Raw genomic sequence first — 16,197 nt, 5'->3', positions numbered from 1 at the left:
AGGGCTGTTTCTTTTTTTGCTGAGTTTATGACAACTCCACTGTGGGGCTCTGTGTAACAGAGTTAAGAACATGCTGTCAACTCACTCCACAGCTAGCTTGAAATATCACCAATGGAGCTATAGATTTGGATCTTTTTCTACAGCTCAATATTGGTTGGTACGTTGTAAAGGAGGATGGTCACCTGTGTTTGCGAGCAGAGGATCAATAGTTCAAACCTGGTATGAACAGGGACAGTGGAGGAAGCTAGACTGTTAGTGTAAAGGACGTCACGCTGCTTGCTTAGCGATTACCACGCAAGCAGGACACTTCAGGCTGACATCTCCATGTGCTACATTCCCCTCTTAAACTTATTCAACAGCGATCCCAGCACTGAGCTGAGCTCAACTGTCATGGAACTACTGTTAAGGACATGACGCTGCTTGCTTAGCGAGTACCACTTCCTCCCGACTCGGCACATACCCTGGCACAAACTCAGAACCTCTGCCTTGCTAGCACACGTGACCGGCCTCCTTCAAAAGTCATAGCCGATCGCGCCACCTCAAAAGCCAGCTACTGATGCGATGCAAGCGGGACACTTCAGGCTGAGGAGTAAGTTTCACATATCCCCATTTGCTACATTAGCAGCACACTAACTTCGGTTTCATGTGTTTCATGCGTGCAGGAGCTTTATCTCTTCATCCTGTATTCACCCGAAATGGAAAGCAGACACAAACACAATCCCTTCTACATGTCAGCTTTTACATTTTGAGATGGGAGCCCAGTTTGTTTTACCGAAACTTTCCCACAAGGATTTCCTTGTGGGAAAATATTCTTGAAAACACATATTTTGGTTCCACTTATGTATTTGTTTTTTAACCAATTATTTTACCAGGTAAGTTGACTGAGAACACATCCTCATTTACCACAATGACCTGTGGAATAGTTACAGGGGGAGGAGAGGGGATGAATGAGCCAATTGGAAGCTATGGATGATTAAGGAGGCCACGTTAACACCCCTACTCTTGTGATAATAGCCATGGGTTCTTTAGTGACCACAGAGTCAGGACAAATGTTTAACATCCCATCTGAATGACGGCACCCCACACAGGGCAATGTCCCCAATCACTGTCCCGGGGCATTGGGATCTCTCCTTCGACGAGAGGAAAGAGTGCCTTCTACTGGCCCTACAACACCACTTCCAACAGCATCTGGTCTCGTATCCAGGGACCGATCAAGACCAACCCAGCTTAGCCTCAGTGGGATGCAGCTACAGCGGGATGCAGGGTGGTATGCTGCTGTCTAAAGCCATCAAAGGCAGCCAGTGAATACTATGACAAATTGAAAAGTTAACGTCATTCCTCTACCTCATTCAGCTCCCAGCTGAGAGAAGGATTCAACATTCCCCTTCTGCAGTTTAGAACCTCTCCATTCTGCAGGGTGGCTCGTCTGAGTAGCCTCTCTCCTTTCCTTTATGTCCCCCTTGACCTGAAGTCTCTTATCAGGCATTGCAGACCAGAGGTCACATACCGATGGAAGCCCCTTCCCCCTCTCCTCCTCCCGCCACCCTTCTGCCTATTGTCCAAGTACAAGGGGGCTCCAAGAGGATTCCTTTTGGTTAAATGTAAGAAGTAGTTTGATCATCACCCTTATTAGATAACACCTCATGCACCTAAATGTGTGAGTGAGAATAAGAGGAAAATACAATATGATGCATTTAGAAGATTCTTCAGAATCACAGCACTTTCAAGCATGGCATCCCATTAAATAGCACACGGTTGTGAGCTTTTTTGGGCATGCATACCCATTGAAACAGTTGACTGAACTCTCTCCCACATCTCCTCTCTCATCAGGCCTTGATTGACTTAGCTCGCCAAACTTTACCATTCCTGGGCTGTCGGAGGTCTGGCTTAACCCCACATCCTGGTGTCTGATTGGCCTATGGACCATGCACAATACATGAAAGTCCCTTGGTACTGGGCTAGCCTTCTGATCTCCTGAACGACATCAATTCTACCTCAATGAGCTCAAGCTGAATGGTTACAGACGAGAGCAGAGAATTCAGATGACTTAACAGAGTAAGGGGAGATGGAGGAATGATTTTAGAGGGGTGACAGGAGGTTAAGGTCACATTAGTCCTGTGAGATCAGAGGTCAGGTCAGCTCACCTTGTGCCTATTAGAAAGCTCTAAGTGTTCTAATGGGATCAATTACACTCCACATTAGTATAAACCAGCAGTACAGGACAATGGCTTTGACCAACTGTGGTCTAGAATCGAGGACTAGACCTGGGGGGTCTTGCGATTGACCGTATAAAGTTAGTCAGAACACATTACGACCATCCATCTGACCAAAGGCCCTGACCGCATTCCAGGCTGGGAGGGATTGGGGCAGTGGTCATGGAGATCCTCTTAAATTAGTAGAGGGACTATGTCATAAACCCTCAAAGTTCCAGAAATGGGTGAAAATGGCAGCCATATTGCTCAGGGAGAAATCCTTACCAGTCTATGGATTGAATGGCGGTAGAGGAATAATCCTGGTTTTACTTATGCAGCAAAACAAAAGTAAGGCATGTGATATATCAGATGTTTAATAGAATGATTGGCAACCTAAACTATTGTCATGTAATTATAAATACAGTTTATATGGGTTTTATACGCTTTCAGTATAAATAGCCTCTAAAATATATGTAAACGGACCATAAAGTGTTATTATATGATGCAATATTGTCATATTGTCATATCAGTAGGCTACGTTCTACCATCAACTGATTTCAGTCAGTGTATGGCTGTGCATTGACTGAATTGTTTGAATGGAATGTTGGCATATTGGCAGTTAATAAAAATAAAATGTGATCATTTTAAAACTGTCTGGCTAGCTAGCTAACAAACATACAGTGGCAGATCAATTCTTCAAATTCATTATTTTACACACACTATCTTATTACAGCACTGGCAAACCATGGTTGACCAACGCTCTGACCAAAATGGCTGACCTTTATCCCATCCTAAGAAGGTTGAAATCCATTCTAGTATTCGATTTCTAATTGAATGGCGGTGGTCATTATAAATCACAGCCCCACTAGGAGGAAATGGAGCAGTTAAAGTGGAACTGACAGCCTTTTAGCAACATGAAACGCCCAAGGAAGAATATAACGCCTTAAAAAAAAATTGAAATCTGATAAGCGAGCACTTAGATATGGTCATTTTCATACTTTCATTGAATGTTTGGGAATGACATAGAGTAAGGCACTTGAGAAAATGATAGCAATATAGGCTGGGAAAGTGGCCGTTTGTTTGGACATTTAATAGACACTGCAGTAAATTAAACATAATAAAAACGTGTCAGTCTTGTCCAGGACCGGACTCTACACAAACCACTACACCATAGCCAGTCAGAACTACAATAGGCCTATATGGAAATAAGCCATTTGCCACACGGGTTTGCCATCCTTCACTTTGAACTGAACTGTGTGTTTACAGGCAGTAGCAACAGCGCAACTATAGATCATTATATTATAATAGACCTGAATGAATTTCTGGAAATATGGAAATACCACAGGAGTCCTCTTACATTTAAGAACTTTACGGTCCTATCATTCAAACAAATAGGAACAGGTAGGCTATCTCTCCCTCAGTTGCCTGTGCACATCAACAACAAAAAGATCAACAATAACAAAACACACCCACTCGTACAATGACATGACATCCTCCCAGCATCTTTGATTGTATTGACATTCCCAAACTTTTTTACATTCTTCAGTTTTTGTCCACAAAATTGACGACTCTAGTGGGTTAACCATTTCAGCAGCAAACATTAAAACAACATTAAGATTGTCTAACCTTTTCAAAACCATAAATACTTTAAAACAAGCTAGCAAGCACACCACATTTTATTCTTGAAATGTACTTTTCTAATTCAAAAATACATTTGTTGGTAGTCCAACAACTATTGCTCTCAGATTGTAAATCACAGCTGACCTGGTACATTGCTTGCTGCCTCCAGTCATTCGGGATGCACTGTTTCAGTTTCAATTACTCAATATTTTGGACAAAAAAAATGTAAGACTGTAAAGAGAATATACAGAATGGGAGCATTTAAAATGTCTACCACTGTGCCGGGGTTGCAACCATTTCAGGGAACAGAACCAGAACCAAGAATGTAGGGCCAGCTCTGGTCTAACTTTCTGAAGTTCAAAAAGGAGAGCATTGGGCATGAAGTGCTGGGCATCTTGTTGTTATGACAGCATTATGTGAATTAGGCCCACAGAATTATACCTACAGAGGCGCGGCTTCTATGAAGGAACTTTGAATGTCTTTGAACTTCAGAAGGTTGGCTTAAGTAAAACGTTGGACCAGAGCTGGCCCTCGTTCATGACTCTCAGTTCCATTACGTTACACGTAAAGAGTTACTGTACAAATGGCTACGGAAGAAATGGCAGCAGTTATACGGGCGCCTAACCAATTACGCTATTATGTTTTTCGTATTTTTTCCGCGTTATTTTTAACTTATTTTGTACATAATATTTCTTTTTTTTGATGTTATATACGAATCTTACTGCAAAAAAAAGAGCTTCTGGATATCAGGACAGCAATCACTCACCTCGGATTAGACAAAGATTTTCTTCTTCAACAAGCAGGACGCACAGGATTTACTTCAAACAGCCGACAAGGCCAACATCCCTGTCATTGGCAAGAGAAAGAGACGCAGAAACAGAGGACAGAGCGGGGTGGCTCGTAAGGATCCGCAGACGGCGAGTAGGAAAGCTGCCGTTACCATCAATATTACTTGCCAATGTGCAATCATTGGACAAAAGATTAGACGAAGTACGATCACGAATATCTTACCAACGGGATATCAGAAACTGTTACATCTTATGTTCAAAGGAATCGTGGCTGAATGATGACACGGATACTTAGCTAGCGGGATACATGCTGCACCGGCTAGATAGAACAGCACACTACGGTAAAATGAGGGAGGCGGTCTGCGCATATCTGTAAACAACAGCTGGTGCACGAAATCTAAGGAAGTCTCTCTGAAGTAGAGTATCTTAAGATAAGCTGTAGACCACACTATTTGCCAAGAGAGTTTTCATCCATACTTTTCGTGGCTGTTTATTTACCACCACAGGCAGATGCTGGCACTAAGATCGCACTCAGTCAGCTGTATAAGGAAATAAGCAAACAGGAAAACACTCACCCAGAGGCGGCGCTCCTAGTGACCCGGAAACTTTAATGCAGGGAAACGTAAACAAGTATTGCCTAATTTCAATCAACATGTTAAATGAGCAACCACTCTACACACAGAGATGCATACAAAGCTCTCCCTCGCCTTCCATTAGGAAATCTGACCACAATTCTATCCTCCTGATTAATGCTTACGAGCAAAAAGTAAAGCGGGAAGCACCAGTGACTCGATCTATAAAGAAGTGGTCAGATGAAGCAGTTGCTAAACTACAGGACTGTTTTGCTAGCACAGACTGGAACATGTTCCGGGATTCTTCCAATGGCATTGAGGAGTCCACCATGTCAGTCACTGGCTTTAACAATAACTGCATCGAGGACGTCCTCCCCACAGTGACTGTACATACATACCCAACCAGAAGCCATGGGTTACAGGCAATATTTGCACTGAGCTAAAGGCTAGAGCTGCCACTTTCAAGGTGCGGGACTCTAACTCGGCTCCAACGGGTAGTATAACTTTTTCATTATATCTCATTATATCACAACGGTTTGATTTGTCTTATCTTAGCAATTTCTTCTCAGCTAGCTACATAGCCGTCTTTGTATCAAAAGATAATTGCGTAATTATCGTATTTCGCCGTCCTAACGTAGTCTTCACTAGTCTTCACTAGCCAGCTAGCTAACGTCCACTGATTAGCTGCACTGGAGAAACTGTTACACTCAACTGAACGACTTGATTAGTTTAGTGTCAGCTAGCTACATAGCTGTCTTTGCTGTCTTCGTATCATCGTATCATCGTATCCAAGATAATTGTGTTGTTTAGGTTTAGAGTGTGTAGTCTTAGAGTGATTATCTTAATTTACCGAGGTTAGCTAGCCAGCTATTTGTCGTATAACGTAGGTGACTCTGCTAGCTAGCCAACAGCTAGCCAACGCTAGCCAACGTCTTCTGTATAGAACTCAACTACCCGGTCGCATTCACAGGTTGTATCACATTTTCACTTCATTTTCATTACAGTACAACGGTTTGATTTGTTTGATCGTAGCTAGCTACTTAGCTAGCTACATAGCCGTCTTTGTATCAAAGATAATTGTGTAGTCTAGAGCGATTTTCTAGGTTCGCTAGCCATCTATTGTCGTTCTTTTAACGCAACGTAACGTAAACAACACTGCTAGCTAGCCTGCTAGCCCCGAATAGCAACACTGCAGAAACTATTACACTCAACGGAACGACTTGATTAGTGTAGTGTCAACAACGCACCCACTGCCAGCTGGCCTACTTCAGCAGTACTGTATCATTTTAATCATTTTAGTCAATAAGATTCTTGCTACGTAGCTTAACTTTCTGAACATTCGAGACGTGTAGTCCACTTGTCATTCCAATCTCCTTTGCATTAGCGTAGCCTCTTCTGTAGCCTGTCAACTATGTGTCGGTTTATCCCTGTTCTCTCCTCTCTGCACAGACCATACAAACGCTCCTCACCGCTGGCCGCGGCCACCCTACTCTGGTGGTCCCAGCGCGCACGACCCACGTGGAGTTCCAGGTCTCCGGTAGCCTCTGGAACTGCCAATCTGCGGTCAACAAGGCAGAGTTCATCTCAGCCCATGCCTCCCTCCAGTCCCTCGACTTCTTGGCCCTGACGGAAACATGGATCACCACAGACAACACTGCTACTCCTACTGCTCTCTCTTCGTCCGCCCACGTGTTCTCGCACACCCCGAGAGCGTCTGGTCAGCGGGGTGGTGGCACCGGGATCCTCATCTCTCCCAAGTGGTCATTCTCTCTTTCTCCCCTTACCCATCTGTCTATCGCCTCCTTTGAATTCCATGCTGTCACAGTCACTAGCCCTTTCAAGCTTAACATCCTTATCATTTATCGCCCTCCAGGTTCCTCGGAGAGTTCATCAATGAGCTTGATGCCTTGATAAGCTCCTTTCCTGAGGACGGCTCACCTCTCACAGTTCTGGGCGACTTTAACCTCCCCACGTCTACCTTTGACTCTTTCCTCTCTGCCTCCTTCTTTCCACTCCTCTCCTCTTTTGACCTCACCCTCTCACCTTCCCCCTACTCACAAGGCAGGCAATACGCTCGACCTCATCTTTACTAGATGCTGTTCTTCCACTAACCTCATTGCAACTCCCCTCCAAGTCTCCGACCACTGCCTTGTATCCTTTTCCCTCTCGCTCTCATCCAACACCTCCCACACTGCCCCTACTCGGATGGTATCGCGCCGTCCCAACCTTCGCTCTCTCTCCCCCGCTACTCTCTCCTCTTCCATCCTATCATCTCTTCCCTCCGCTCAAACCTTCTCCCACCTATCTCCTGATTCTGCCTCCTCAACCCTCCTCTCCTCCCTCTCTGCATCCCTTGACTCTCTATGTCCCCTATCCTCCAGGCCGGCTCGGTCCTCCCCTCCCGCTCCGTGGCTCGATGACTCATTGCGAGCTCACAGAACAGGGCTCCGGGCAGCCGAGCGGAAATGGAGGAAAACTCGCCTCCCTGCGGACCTGGCATCCTTTCACTCCCTCCTCTCTACATTTTCCTCCTCTGTCTCTGCTGCTAAAGCCACTTTCTACCACGCTAAATTCCAAGCTTCTGCCTCTAACCCTAGGAAGCTCTTTGCCACCTTCTCCTCCCTCCTGAATCCTCCGCCCCCTCCCCCCCCTCCTCCCTCTCTGCAGATGACTTCGTCAACCATTTTGAAAAGAAGGTCGACGACATCCGATCCTCGTTTGCTAAGTCAAACGACACCGCTGGTTCTGCTCACACTGCCCTACCCTATGCTCTGACCTCTTTCTCCCCTCTCTCTCCAGATGAAATCTCGCGTCTTGTGACGGCCGGCCGCCCAACAACCTGCCCGCTTGACCCTATCCCCTCCTCTCTTCTCCAGACCATTTCCGGAGACCTTCTCCCTTACCTCACCTCGCTCATCAACTCATCCCTGACCGTTGGCTACGTCCCTTCCGTCTTCAAGAGAGCGAGAGTTGCACCCCTTCTGAAAAAACCTACACTCGATCCCTCCGATGTCAACAATTACAGACCAGTATCCCTTCTTTCTTTTCTCTCCAAAACTCTTGAACGTGCCGTCCTTGGCCAGCTCTCCGCTATCTCTCTCTGAATGACCTTCTTGATCCAAATCAGTCAGGTTTCAAGACTAGTCATTCAACTGAGACTGCTCTCCTCTGTATCACGGAGGCGCTCCGCACTGTTAAAGCTAACTCTCTCCTCTGCTCTCATCCTTCTAGATCTATCGGCTGCCTTCGATACTGTGAACCATCAGATCCTCCTCTCCACCCTCTCCGAGTTGGGCATCTCCCGGCGCGGCCCACGCTTGGATTGCGTCCTACCTGACAGGTCGCTCCTACCAGGTGGCGTGGCGAGAATCTGTCTCCTCACCACGCGCTCTCACCACTGGTGTCCCCAGGGCTCTGTTCTTGGCCCTCTCCTATTCTCGCTATACACCAAGTCACTTGGCTCTGTCATAACCTCACATGGTCTCTCTTATCATTGCTATGCAGACGACACACAATTAATCTTCTCCTTTCCCCCTTCTGATGACCAGGTGAATCGCATCTCTGCATGTCTGGCAGACATATCAGTGTGGATGACGGATCACCACCTCAAGCTGAACCTCGGCAAGACGGAGCTGCTCTTCCTCCCGGGAAGGACTGCCCGTTCCATGATCTCGCCATCACGGTTGACAACTCCACTGTGTCCTCCTCCCAGAGCGCCAAGAACCTTGGTGTGATCCTGGACAACACCCTGTCGTTCTCAACTAACATCAAGGCGGTGGCCCGTTCCTGTAGGTTCATGCTCTACAACATCCGCAGAGTACGACCCTGCCTCACACAGGAAGCGGCGCAGGTCCTAATCCAGGCACTTGTCATCTCCCGTCTGGATTACTGCAACTCGCTGTTGGCTGGGCTCCCTGCCTGTGCCATTAAACCCCTTCAACTCATCCAGAACGCCGCAGCCCGTCTGGTGTTCAACCTTCCCAAGTCTCTCTCACGTCACCCCGCTCCTCCGTTCTCTCCACTGGCTTCCAGTTGAAGCTCGCATCCGCTACAAGACCATGGTGCTTGCCTACGGAGCTGTGAGGGGAACGGCACCTCAGTACCTCCAGGCTCTGATCAGGCCCTACACCCAAACAAGGGCACTGCGTTCATCCACCTCTGGCCTGCTCGCCTCACCACTGAGGAAGTACAGCTCCCGCTCAGCCCAGTCAAAACTGTTCGCTGCCCTGGCCCCCCAATGGTGGAACAAACTCCCTCACGACGCCAGGACAGCGGAGTCAATCACCACCTTCCGGAGACACCTGAAACCCCACCTCTTTAAGGAATACCTAGGATAGGTTAAGTAATCCTCTCACCCCACCCCCTAAGTTTTAGATGCACTATTGTTAAGTGACTGTCCCACTGGATGTCATAAGGTGAATGCACCAATTTGTAAGTCGCTCTGGATAAGAGCGTCTGCTAAATGACTTAAATGTAAATGTAAGAAATCCTGCTATGCCCCCCGATGCACCATCAAACAGGCAAAGCGCCAATACAGGGCTAAGATTGAATCGTTCTACACCGGCTCCGACGCTCGTCTGATGTGGCAGGGCTTGCAAACTATTACAGACTACAAAAGGAAGCACAGCCACGAGCAGCCCAGTGACACAAGCCTACCAGACGCGCTAAATCACTTATTCGAGGCAAGCAACACTGGGGAATGCATGAGAGCATCAGCTGTTCTGGACGACTGTTTGATCACGCTCTCCGTAGCCGACGTGAGTGAGAACTTAAAACAGGTCAAGGTCGCGGGCTCAGACGGATTAAAGGACATGTGCTCCGAGCATGTGCTGAGCAACTGGCAGGTGTCTTCACTGACATTTTCAACATGTCCCTGATTGAGTCTGTAATACCAACATGTTTCAAGCAGACCACCATAGTCTCTGTGCCTAAGAAGGCAACCTGCCTAAATGACTATGGACCTATAGCACTCACGTCCGTAGCCACGAAGTGCTTTGAAAGGCTGTTAATGGCTCACATTAACACCATTATCCCAGAAACCCTAGACCCACTCCAATTTGCATACCACCCAAATAGATCCACAGATGATGCAATCTCTATTGCACTTCACACTGCCCTTTCCCACATGGACAAAAGGAACACCTATGTGAGAATGCTGTTCATTGACTACAGCTCAGCGTTCAACACCATAGTACCCTTAAACCTCATCATTAAGCTAAGGATCCTGGGACTAAACACCTCCCTCTGCAACTGGATCCTGGACTTCCTGACGGGCCACCCCCAAGTGGTGAGGGAAGGTACCAACACATCCGCCACGCTGATCCTCAACACTGGAGCCCCTCAGTGTTGCGTGCTCAGTCCCCTCCTGTACTCTCTGTTCACCCATGACTGCGTGGCCAGGCACGACTCCAATACCATCATTAAGTTTGCAGACGACACAACAACGAGACAGCCTATAGGGAGGAGGTCAGAATAACAACATACCCCTCAACGTGATCAAGACAAAGGAGATGATTGTGGACTACAGGAAAAGGAGGACCGAGCACGCCCCCATTCTCATCGACGGGGCTGTAGTGGAGCAGGTTGTCCACATCACCAACAAACTAGAATGGTCCAAACATACCAAGACAGTCGTGAAGAGAGCACGACAAAGCCTATTCCGCCTCAGGAAACTAAAAAGATTTGGCATGGGTCTTCAGATCTTCAAAAGGTTCTACAGCTGCAACATCGAGAGCATCCTGACTGGTTGCATCACTGCCTGGTATAGCAACTGCTCGGCCTCCGACCTCAAGGCACTACAGAGGGTAGTGCGTATGGCCCAGTACATCGCTGGGGCTAAGCTGCTTGCCATCCAGGACCTCTACACCAGGCGGTGTCATTTACATTACATTACATTTAAGTCATTTAGCGGACGCTCTTATCCAGAGCGACTTACAAATTGGTGCATTCACCTTATGACATCCAGTGGAACAGCCACTTTACAATAGTGCATCTAAATATTTTAAGGGGGGGGGTGAGAAGGATTACTTTATCCTATCCTAGGTATTCCTTAAAGAGGTGGGGTTTCAGGTGTCTCCGGAAGGTGGTGATTGACTCCGCTGTCCTGGCGTCGTGAGGGAGTTTGTTCCACCATTGGGGAGCCAGAGCAGCGAACAGTTTTGACTGGGCTGAGCGGGAACTGTACTTCCTCAGAGGAAGAGGAAGGCCCTAAAAATCCGCATGGCAAGCGGTGCAGGAGAGCCATGTCGAGGACCAACAGGATTTTCAACAGCTTCTACCCCCAAGCCATTGGTGGGCTCTCCTCAAAGAGAAAAGTTTGTCTGGCTCAGTAAAGCATCAAACACAAATTGTCCACAAGACTGAAATGGGCTACTTCCATGTGAAATGTGTTTTTTACCTTTACTTAACTAGGCAAGTCAGCTAAGACCAAATTCTTGTTTTCAATGACAGCCTAGGAACAGTGGGTTAACTGCCTTATTCAGGGGCAGAACTGAATTAATGAGGAAGCGGAACACACCTCAATTCAAACTGTTGTTAGAAAATATAACTTGTTATAAATTAATTTTAAGTTGACAAGTTGAAATATAGCCTATAGATAATTAGCAGGCAGCGCGTGTTAACTGTCCTGTTGCGTAATAATCACATTTTGGAACAGTTAGGGCATTCTGACATCACATGCATAAAATAACTCACACTGGGGTGACCGTAATAGATATTTGAAAGTCATGTATGAAAAGGTTAAAGGCAATGTTACCATATTTAGTGGAGACCACATTTACGGTAAACACTGCATATGTTGGCTCAATCGGCAAGTCGACTTATCTCAAGTCTGAATTGGGCACAAACTGATATCTCATACTAGTCCATGTCAATTTCAGTCTTGGTGTGTTCCCTGACTGATTCCACGTTTGGTTATGATGTTTGTCCCTTATGAGACACTGTAGACAGGGAAGCCTACTTCACTTCCACAAAACCCCCAGAATTAATCTAATATAATCCAAGAAATCTGTAATAAAATGTGACAGTTTTGCCGAGTATGTTTTAGTTGCGCACTTTTTGTTTTATAACTCTGTTATTTCTCAAGTAAAAAAATGTGCGACAAGATGTCTTATATGAACAGTCTGTTTATGCTATTGGATAGAGAGCAATCACCTCAGTTGTTAGTGGGCAAATGGACATAGTCAAATCAAAACCCGATTTTAATTGACCTGTTGTGACGCATAGATGTTCCAAACTCCATTTTAGATGAGACTGACTTTATGACCTATTTACACTTTAGTTCATTTTGACAATAGAATAACTTTCTGACTCATATCGGTGCCACATAGTCCATTTTCAAAGGGATTCGTTGCTTTTTAAAGGCAATCGCTTCTCAACTCTTTGTTTTTGCCGAACATAGCCCCAGATAAGAGGAAAAAGTGAAATGTCAAGTTGTTTTGTTGTTGCTCCTCAATTAACCATGAGGGCCTGAGCACAGGAACCGTGTCCCTCTACACAGAGCTGCTTTTACAGGGGCTAGGCTTGGAGACCTCCACACACACACACATACACCCGCACACACAGCTGAAAAGCGACCACCGGTTTACCCCTCTTATGCAAATGCATCAAAACGCTTGAGTAAGAATTATATATGAATCCAATGAGGGCTTTTTCTTTCTTTTAGAATCGCTTAGCCACGAGCGGCGAGAGGCCTCAATGGTGAGTGGCCGCTGCGCTCCTCAGCCATGCGTATTATTCAGCTTGACGAGACACAAACTGACATAAGCACCAGGGCTCACTTTCACCACTTCGCAATCCGATTATATGGCCAACGCCGCATCAATACCATAGGTCCAACAGGCACCAAAGTCCCTCAACCATACCCAACCCCCCCCATTCCTCCTCGTCACACCCCCAAGCCACCCATTCATATGTTCTGTTTTAAGAACCCAATCCCATGCTATACAACCCCCCCCCCCCACAGGAAAAGTGATTGATTGGTTTGATTATTTGTTGCAGTCTTACAAAGGAAAGTGCCTTGACTTTTTATTTAACTAGGCAAGTCAGTTAAGAACAAAATCTTATTTACAATGACAGCCTACCCCGACCAAACTTGGACGACACTGGGCCAATTGTGCGCCACCCTATGGGACTCCCAATCACGGCCAGATGTGATGCAGCCTGGATTCGAACCAGTAACTACAGTGATGTCTCTCGCACTGAGATGCAGTGCCTTAGACTGCTGCGCCACTCAGGAGTTATTCCACATTTTTTGTGTTACAGCCTGAATTCAAAACTGATCAAATATTTTTTTCCTCACCCATCTACACAAATTACCCAATAATGACAGAGTGAAAACATGTTTTTTGAAAATGCTGCACATTTATTGAAAATGAAATACAGAAATATCTCATTTATGTAAGTATTCAAACCCCTGACTCAATACATGTTATACTCACCTTTGGCAGTGATTACAGCTCTGAGTCTTTCTGGGTAAGTTTCTAAGAGCTTTGCACACCTGGATTGTACAATATTTACACATATTTTATTTTGTTATTCTTCAAGCTCTGTCAAGTTGGTTGTGATCATTGCTAGACAGCCATTGTCAAGTCTTGCCATAGATTTTCAAACCTATTTAGGTCAAAACTGTAACTAGGACATTCAGGAACATTCAATGTTGTGTTAAGCAATTTATAAGTCGCTCTGGATAAGAGTGTCTGCTAAATGACTTAAATGTAAATGTATACTCCAGTTTATATTTGGCCTTGTGATTTAGGTTATTCTCCTGTGAAAATGTACATTTTTCTCCCAATGTTTGTTGAAAACAGACTTAACCAGGTTTTCCTCTAGGATTTTGCCTCTGCTTAGCTCTATTCCATTTTTTTTTATCCTAAAAAACTCCCTAGTCCTTGCCAATGACAAGCATACCCATAACATAATACAGCCGTCGCCATGCTTGAAAATATGAAGAGTGGTACTCTGTGATGATTTGTGTTGGATTTGTTCCAAACTAAATGCTTTGTATTCAGGACATAAAGTTAATTTCTTTGCCACAATTTTGCAGTTTTACTTTAGTGCTTTATTGCAAACAGGATGCATATTTTGGTGAAGAACAAAATTCTGCGCAGGCTTCCTTCTTTTCACTCTGTCATTTAGGTTAATATTGTGGAGTAACTACAATGTTGTTGATCCATCCTCAGTTTCCTCCTATCAAAGCCATTAAACTCTGTAACTGTTTTAAAGACACCTTTGGACTCGTGGTGAAATCCCTGAGTGGTTTCCTTCCACTCTGGCAACTGAGTTAGGAAGGACGCCTGTATTGTTGTAGTGAATGGGTGTATTGATACACCATCCAAAGTGTAGTTAATAACTTCACCATGCTCAAAGGGGTATTCAATGTCTGTTTTTTTTTACCCATCTACCAATAGGTGCCGTTCTTTGCGAGGAATTGGAAAATATCCCTGGTCTTTGTGGTCTGAATCTGTGTTTGATATTCCCTGCTCGACTGAGGGGCCTTACAGATAATCATATGTGTGGGGTACAGAGATGAGGTAGTCATTCAAAAATCATGTTAAACACTATTATTGCACACAGAGTGAGTCAATACAATGTATCGTGTGACTTGTTAAACACATTTTTACTGCTGAACTTATTTAGAGGTTGAATAATTTTATTGACTCAAGACATTACAGATTCACATTTTTTATTAATTCTGAAACATTTCGAAAAACATAATTCCACTTTAACATTATGGGGTATTGTGTGTAGGCCGGTGACACTAAATCTCAATTTAATCCCTTTTAAATTCAGACTGTAACACAACAAAATGTGGAAAAAGTCAAGGGCTGTGAACACTTTCTGAAGGCACTGTGTGTGCCCAGTCTATATGGGAAATTCCAGACATCATAAGCAAGTATTCCCATGATGTACCGGTAAGAAAACAACGTTTTATATTAACCTAGCAATTGTACAGCACAGTATACAGTATACAACCAATTAGGCCAGCTTTGTTCCACTTGCAAAGGGTCACCTGTGTTTGATGGTAAAGTTTGCGTTCTCAAAGTTTATGTTCTCAAAGTTTTTACAGTTGTTAACTACAATAACACAGCACAGTGAGTGTTTGTATGTCCAAAGACGTGCATGAAAACTCTTACCGTTCATGCCTAGGTCTAGATTCAAACGTATTACTAAAAGCCTAAAATTACAATAAAGATGGAAAAAACCTGTAATGTCACACAATACTATTTTACTCACCGCTCACACTCTAAACACCACTATTGTATTTCTATTGGCTATATATCTAAATTAAACAATCCTTGGTTTGACTATGGGAGTCATGGCTAATGTCACTACAGGACCTCTAATCTAAACCGGTGTTGACAACCACAGAGCTCACCCCTCTTTCCGTGCTGCGCAGGGACGCTTGGGTGCTTAGAGGGGGCACCCGTTTAAGCAGCGGGCGTTTACAAGACGCTACCCCAAAAGCCTGCCAGGTGCTGAGGGGGTATGGCGGGGGTATTGAGGGGGTAGGGCAGGCCCCTCTTGCAAATCGTCCCGCACCCGTGAAACTGTTGGCCAGATGAGATTAAACTCAGAGTGAGATACATTTGCAATTGATTACCGTTGAGCCACTGTGACTAATTTAAGGCTTTTGGGAGTGTGTGTGTGTGTGTGTGTGTGTGTGTGTGTGTGTGTGTGTGTGTGTGTGTGTGTGTGTGTGTGTGTGTGTGTGTGTGTGTGTGTGTGTGTGTGTGTGTGTGTGTGTGTGTGTGTGTGTGTGTGTGTGTGTGTGTGTGTGTGTGTGTGTGTGTGTGTGTGTGTGTGTGTGTGTTTACCGCTTAAGACCTGCACGCACTGCTAGACCTGAAAAGGAGTAAAACAGGTCCCAATAGAACTGTTGGAAAATAATATATTTGAGATACAAAAGACCCTGAAGAGTTTGAATAACTTCCCTGCCACCCATGTCCATTCTCTGAGACACAGGCTACCTCACTGATTAGTTTCTGTTTCCAAACAGAGACAAGATGGAAATGAAAAAATGTCAAA

This window comes from Oncorhynchus gorbuscha, linkage group LG04, assembly GCF_021184085.1.
Source record: "Oncorhynchus gorbuscha isolate QuinsamMale2020 ecotype Even-year linkage group LG04, OgorEven_v1.0, whole genome shotgun sequence".
Taxonomy (NCBI): Eukaryota; Metazoa; Chordata; class Actinopteri; order Salmoniformes; family Salmonidae; genus Oncorhynchus; species Oncorhynchus gorbuscha.
This window is presented reverse-complemented; position numbering follows the sequence as displayed.